Below are 6561 nucleotides of genomic sequence, written 5' to 3' on the forward strand. Positions count from 1 at the left end.
TTATACTTTGTGTTTGATGATTGCATTCTCATATATGACTGGTTCAGATGTCATGTGATTTTGATTACATGACACCATAGCTTTGGCTAACCAATAGTTTCACTGGCATTCATGTGTATATGGGGGACCTACAAACACTAGACCTTAGGTGTCCCACATTTGGAAAGGTCCCACTTTCCAGTTCACCCTACATATTTTCTTTTGGACAGCTGATTCTGAGCCAAATAATAAGTAATACATAAGTGTAAAATAATAGGATATATCTGTATATCTTTTTATTCATATACACGTTTCTTTTATAGTAGTGATTGTTGACTTTTAACCTCCTGAGGCGAAATCATGATGGATGCTTAAAACATCAGCAGCTGCAGTGTGATTGACTGACAGCGCAGTGGTCCAATTAATACACAGTCGACTCCTCTGCAACCAATTGGATGCGAGTAGGAGGAACCTGGAATCTGAACAGCTTGTGAGGCTGCTGCTAGCTAGCCTAGCTGTGCTTCTGAGCAATGACATGCTTTGATATAGAAATGCTATTCCAACGGGGCACAGCGTCTCATCGGCTAGGCTAGCTTGTTGGAGTGGAAAAATAACTGGCTGCTAGGTAGCGAGGAATCTGGATATCATTTGTGTGACGCTTCTAGACATTTAATATTTCTTAAAGGAGATAAGAAGAGGTGGTCATCAGCAATCAGGTAAGACACGGTAGGAATCTGAGCCTGCTATCTGCAGGCTACCGCACTAACGTTTCTCACGAGAGCTACAGGCTAGCTCCTGCTATCCTTGAATTCATCGAGTAACGTTATAAGTCACGTCGGCTAAAAGCTAAGTTAACTGTTAACCTAGACAAAACCAGTCTGTCGCCTTGCCAACATGGCCAGCATACGGTTACCCAGCTGACTAGCCGTCGGCTGCAACCGATATATTTGTAACCATTAAAAGCATTTTGGTGAATTTTATTCGCAAGGTTAACGTTAGTCAAGTTAGATAGCGTGATATGCTGTCAAGCTTAAGTCATAAGATAAAAGCTCAGATACAACTGCTGTAGAACCTCTGAATGCGGCTACACTTCATGTCGTGCAGTGCACCACGTTAACGCTTTTCTTGTCGAGATTGAAAAGGGAGAGTACGCCTCAGCGGTAGCCACAGTAAACGTTTTACAATGCAAACTGCATCTTCTAATTGACTGCACTTCACTATGTATCATTGCTTAAATGTGTCTATGTAACGTTAACTAATGCTCACGTTGAATTTGTTGTGCTGTGATTGGACCCAGCATGGTCACGGTAGAGGCATTCCCTAACATTAACTTATGATTCCCTGTAACTTGTGTTGGCTGTAATTGTACAGACATAAATGGTTATTGTAGTCAGTCGTTCATTTTTTTTGCCTACTAATTCAAAGATAGAAACTAACAACTGCATACTTAATTTCTGATAACTTCCATCTACCTAGGGAGACCCGTAATAGGTAACGTTAAGCAAATGTACTGTGTGGAAACCATTTCTGTTTTGGGGCTAAATTTGAGATAATGGCTCCCTCTGTTTATCTCCTAACAGTGTTTCTACCTTACACAACCAAAGTCAGACAAAATGTCATGCTTTAGTAGCACAATGGGCGATAAGGCTGTATAATTGTTGGCAAGCTCTTGTGGCTTATGTTTGTGTGGCCTGTTACAAAAGTTGTTCAACAGTACTGTGAAACAAGCAGCAGATTAATATGGCTTGAGTGTTTTATCTCACAGATATTAATGTGGAGATATGTGGTTGTTACTTAGCTGTGAATAATTTTAAGGGAGTAGCATGTATGTCTTTTCAAACAGCAAAGGGGTCTTTTGCAGCTGCCGAATAGTATAGTTTCTGTAATTATTGTCACACTGACAGACCTCTTCACAGTCTCTCATTAAGGTTTCAGGGAGGTGAGAGGGGGAGAGAGCCATTTGGTCTGCTGTAGCTCTGTTCTCAATGGGAGTCAGAGGGAGGATAGGCACAGTTTGCAGGCAGAAAGATGGTGGAGACCTGCTTACCAGCATGATTTGCTTAAAGGCTGATATTATACATAATCTGTCGAAAGAATTTTGACCGTTGAGGCCAAGTTGTAAGATGGGAAAATGGCTAATAGGAGACCTATGGAGAACATTTGCACCCATCAGCTGCCAGGTCATGAGCTCAAGTTTAGGATTGAGGACTCCCCGCTGAACTAAAGTAAAGACTATTCAGCTATGCATGCTGATATATTTCAGTGTTGTAGCCCTATATACTTTATCTGTGTCCTATTTATAGCTCCTGTTGACTCCGATACCCTCTAATAACACCTTTGTTTGAATGTTATGACAGTATATTATTAAGGATATGCAGTGAGCTTTTTTTCTTCTGCCCTTGCTTCTTTCTTAGTGCCTGCTTTGTGCTACCAGTGGCCTCAAGCAGCCAAATCTGTCCTCACAGCCTAGGGGAAAATACCAACTGTGCATTTTAGTGATAGCCAAAAAAAATCTAATGTGGCTGAAAATTCCCTTGGTCAAATGACAAGCCCAGGATTCTAATGTATTAAGTTGCTTTCGGTTTCTATTGCAGTTGAGAAATGGGGGTAATTTTTATTATTGTCTGTTTTCTCTTGAAATCTCCCTAATTTCAGTTATTGCATATGCTCTCTTCCACTTCCTCATTTTCTTTCGTGATTTCGTCTTTTTTCTGTCTGTCGGGTTTTGCTTTGACTGCTCATGCATTTCGGCATGTTTGAACAATCAATAATAAAAGTACTTTCTATGTGTTAACCAAAGTCACCTGCTGAAAAAAGGAACTTAGCCTTTTGTCAGGAGCATTATGAATGACAAGTGCACTTTTTTTCATCAGTAGTAGACTTGAGAACATAAAAAAAGCTCTGTTCAACTGGTAATGCATTCAAAAGCAAAGTCATCAAGCGCTGCAGTTATTGGCATTTGGTGTGATGACATTTTACCTCACTTCTGTACAATCTTATGGTCTAGGCTATGTGCGGTTAAAATATTTGCTATCATTTCTCATTTGGAGTAAGTGATTTGACTTCCTCATGTAGGAGGAAAGACGTGTGCCGTTTCAGTGATGTTTTTCTCCATTAGTTCATTATGGTTCTGGGGTTTCTTTCAGTGGGTTTGGCAGTGTAAAAATGAGGATGTGTGTACTTGCAACTGTTGCTGTCGTGGTAATGACAGAATTAGTTGGGTATCCATGACTAAAAAAAAACAATGATGTCAAAATGTATTGTTAGAAGTATATTATATTATACTATATTATACTTTTAAGGCACAGCTGCATTTTCACTGTGCTACACTGAAGCTATGTTTAGTCTGGCCACCTCCTAGATATTTTATGTGAATTTGGGCTGAAATCTGGCTTAATCCCGACACACTTGCCTGGTTTAAGATGTTACCCATCTGTCACTACAGAAGTAGCTGGGGATTTCAAAATCACTATTAAATTGATTAATAAAATACTATACAGTTGTTTTATGTGATGACGGTGTCTTTCAAATTACTTTTGATGGCACAAGTTTTGGCACAAGAAACCCATTCATCTGTGTCCTCGGAATTCGATCTTTTGGATGGGTTATTAAAATGCATTGTTGTCTTTTTTTGGGTGTACGAATCGGGGCTTTAAGTGAAATGACAATCATTTAAAAGAATTCCCAGTTTCATCAAGCACAGTGCTCCCGTGTCTAAAATGCGGTAGGCTGTTTCTCAGTCAGGCAGCACAGAGGTGAAGATCGATGTCTGTGTAAAATGTTGTTTTTCTTGTCTCTCTCCTATCAAAGGTCCTTTTTTTTTTATTTATTTTTTTTTTATTTGTGCGGAGTCAGACCCCAGATTTTTTTGTGGCATCACCATCCAATCTGGAATGCCTCCCGCTCTCAAGATGCTCTCACACAAGTTCCAACACGTGGCCCTCCCAGACTTGTGTCCCAAGTGTCTTGTTTAGTCCTATTGTGACAGCACCCTAGGGCTCATATTTGCCAGGATGTATGATGTCTAAGAGGAAGCCAGTGTATCCATTTCATCTCTCTGACACAGGCTGCCTGGGATTATTATCTTGTGGTTTACAAATGATCTGCTATTTTGACTGCAACAATAGCTTTTTCCAGGAGGCTGCAGTTGCAATGAGCTATCCAGCTACAGTACATTGGGTAGCCAGATAGTCTCTTTTACTGACTCCTTAATGCTACTAGATGTTTTAAGTAGCCTGACACCACACAATACCAAACCACGACAAGATTGTACTGTAGTACATGATGTTAGGAATCCTCCTGCTTTGTAAACTTGGATTAGTCATTGGGAATTCCCCTGGAGCTCTCAGAGTCAGTGAGGTAACCTGAAAGTTTATTTTGCTGATGTGGCCATCATTGGACCTGTTAGCTATAATAAGCAAACAGGCCACCCAGAACAACAACTGGCAACTCCAGCATGTAGCAGGGCGTGGACACAGATGTGTAGGCTCTGCTAGGTGAGGTCTGAGGAAATGGATCCATTCTTATATAGAGGTATTATGTTCTGGTGTGAGGATTTGCTTACAGAAAGGATGTAGGCTAAGTGTTTTCATGCTAGTAGGCTGCTGCTAAGGCCAGTTGTAGACTACATTAAACTAATTTAGTGTAAATACTGGAAGGTAATAATTAGACAATGTGCCAGTCTGGCTTATTTCTGCAAATACTAATGCAGTGGTCTTATTTCTAAATTTAGCCTGTTCTACAGCATGTTTCCTAAAAGCACTTTGGTTATGTAATTTCTTTGTGGTGTATGATAGGGGTGCTTTGATCAGGCTTTTCAGGGCTAATATAGATCCCTGATTTATTGTCTTGTGAAGATCTTGAGTAACACATTTTTTTTTTCTCCAGCCAGCACTCCTATAAGAGACTCTGTGAAGCCACCACATTTGTCTCATCCCTTTTTATGTTCAGTTGGTCTCACCATTCCAAAATAAAGGACACAAAAAAGGACATGTCATCCTGTTTTTCAGCCACAAAAACGTCAGTTTCCCAACGCCATCTCTCTGTGGGCATCCAGACTCATTCCTTGTGAAGTGGAGAATACAATACAATATATTGGTCTAGTGAAAATACAATATATACTGGGAAGTGAAAATGGGGAAATGAAAACACTTTACTATGCTTGTTTATCTGCCTTATCTATTATGATCAGTTTTTATGATTGTCAAATTTACTAATGAATATAATCTGTTACGAATGGGTGCCCACTCTATCGCAATATGCTTGTTTGATAAAAGATTGATACCATAGATTTGAATAAGGAACAATCTGTGATTAAAGTGCATGACATATGTCAAAGTGGCCGGGTTAGATTTTGACTTTTCATTTTGTGGCGGAGTTGCTAAGCAACATATTTCAAACAGTGGCATTTGTGTAAGCTTCTCACAGATTTGCTTTGAGCATAGAGCAAGCCTTTGGATGTGAAGTTGGCCAAAAAGAAAGCTTGAAACCTTTGGTGTTGGTTGTTGCTATGAGAGTAAATCTCTGGCAATTCTCAAAGGACATGAGCCCCAGTCTATTTTAGGCCATTCCCAACTGCTGAGGGTGATCCCGAGGGCTGGATAACCAACTGCTTTCACACAGTCATCAGCCTATATGCTTAACCCAAAACACTAGAGGCCTCTCTGTCCTTGATTAAGTTTTAATATGATACTGGAACAATACAGTTTTCTAATGGGAACATCATATTTTCTCCCAGCAACACCGGTGTTAATTGGTCCTCACCTCTCTTAATTGAGGTACATTACATGCGTCAATGCAATGCTAAGATAAGTTATCTGAACCCAGAGGTCAAGCCTGCGCTATGTCAGATTGCATCACTTTCCCATCATCCGGTCACCCTTGTGTCCACACTTCCTGTCTCACAGCTGGCATGCCAAGTCTCCCATGACCCTTTGCTGCTGTGTTTCTGTTTTGTTTAGAGAGAATTTAGGACAGCTGGGATGAGATGCAGTCTCATGGGTTTTTAGTTGCTGTGGTTTCGATGTGAAAAACGGCACAAGCGCATATTCATCAGCCCGTCGCTGTCCTGCGCTGTCTGATTGTGAAGCCAGACCTGCCCTGTGCCCAAAATGTGAGTTTTGGTGTAAGTTGGAGGAAGTGCAGCAGTGCCAGAGGGGCTGAGTGAGCAGTGAGCACACAGAGCACATTCCAGAAGGCAGCGGAGGCTGTGATTTTAGCAGGCTGTCACAGGGATTAGGTTACTCTGTCTGCCTCTGTGAGCTCATGCTGTTGCTGTCTCAGTGCCTCAGCAATCCTGTCAAGTTGTGGTACTATTTGCTTCCACAGCGAGAGAGGCAAGGATCCATAATTGTTCTCCTAGGCTTGTTTAGATTATACAGTATCCAGTTGTTGTGACACATCATTTTCACAAGGAACCTCTGGTGTCAGACTGGTAGATCAGAGCCATTCACTGCAATCCATGCTGAACATTAATACTATTCCTGGTCTTTCTTTCTTATGCATATCTCGAGTGTTGTATTCCCATGTCATATATTACCATACAGGCCACTGGGTGTGCTCTTTAACTAGATCTCCACTTGG

General features: G+C 40.9%; 1 protein-coding gene across 2 annotated transcripts in view; it reads left to right on the plus strand.

Annotated features, from left to right (window-relative positions):
• Positions 1-469: 469 nt before the first annotated feature.
• Positions 470-6561, plus strand: part of nck1b (NCK adaptor protein 1b) — a 28344-nt gene continuing 22252 nt past the window's right edge. For both annotated transcript variants that reach the window (XM_039790091.1, XM_039790092.1), the window contains exon 1: positions 470-695. The gene's annotated coding sequence lies outside the window, so the exon portion shown is untranslated. The remainder of the gene's footprint in view (positions 696-6561) is intronic.

The sequence above is a fragment of the Perca fluviatilis genome, chromosome 22 (genome assembly GCF_010015445.1).
Source record: "Perca fluviatilis chromosome 22, GENO_Pfluv_1.0, whole genome shotgun sequence".
Taxonomy (NCBI): domain Eukaryota; kingdom Metazoa; phylum Chordata; class Actinopteri; order Perciformes; family Percidae; genus Perca; species Perca fluviatilis.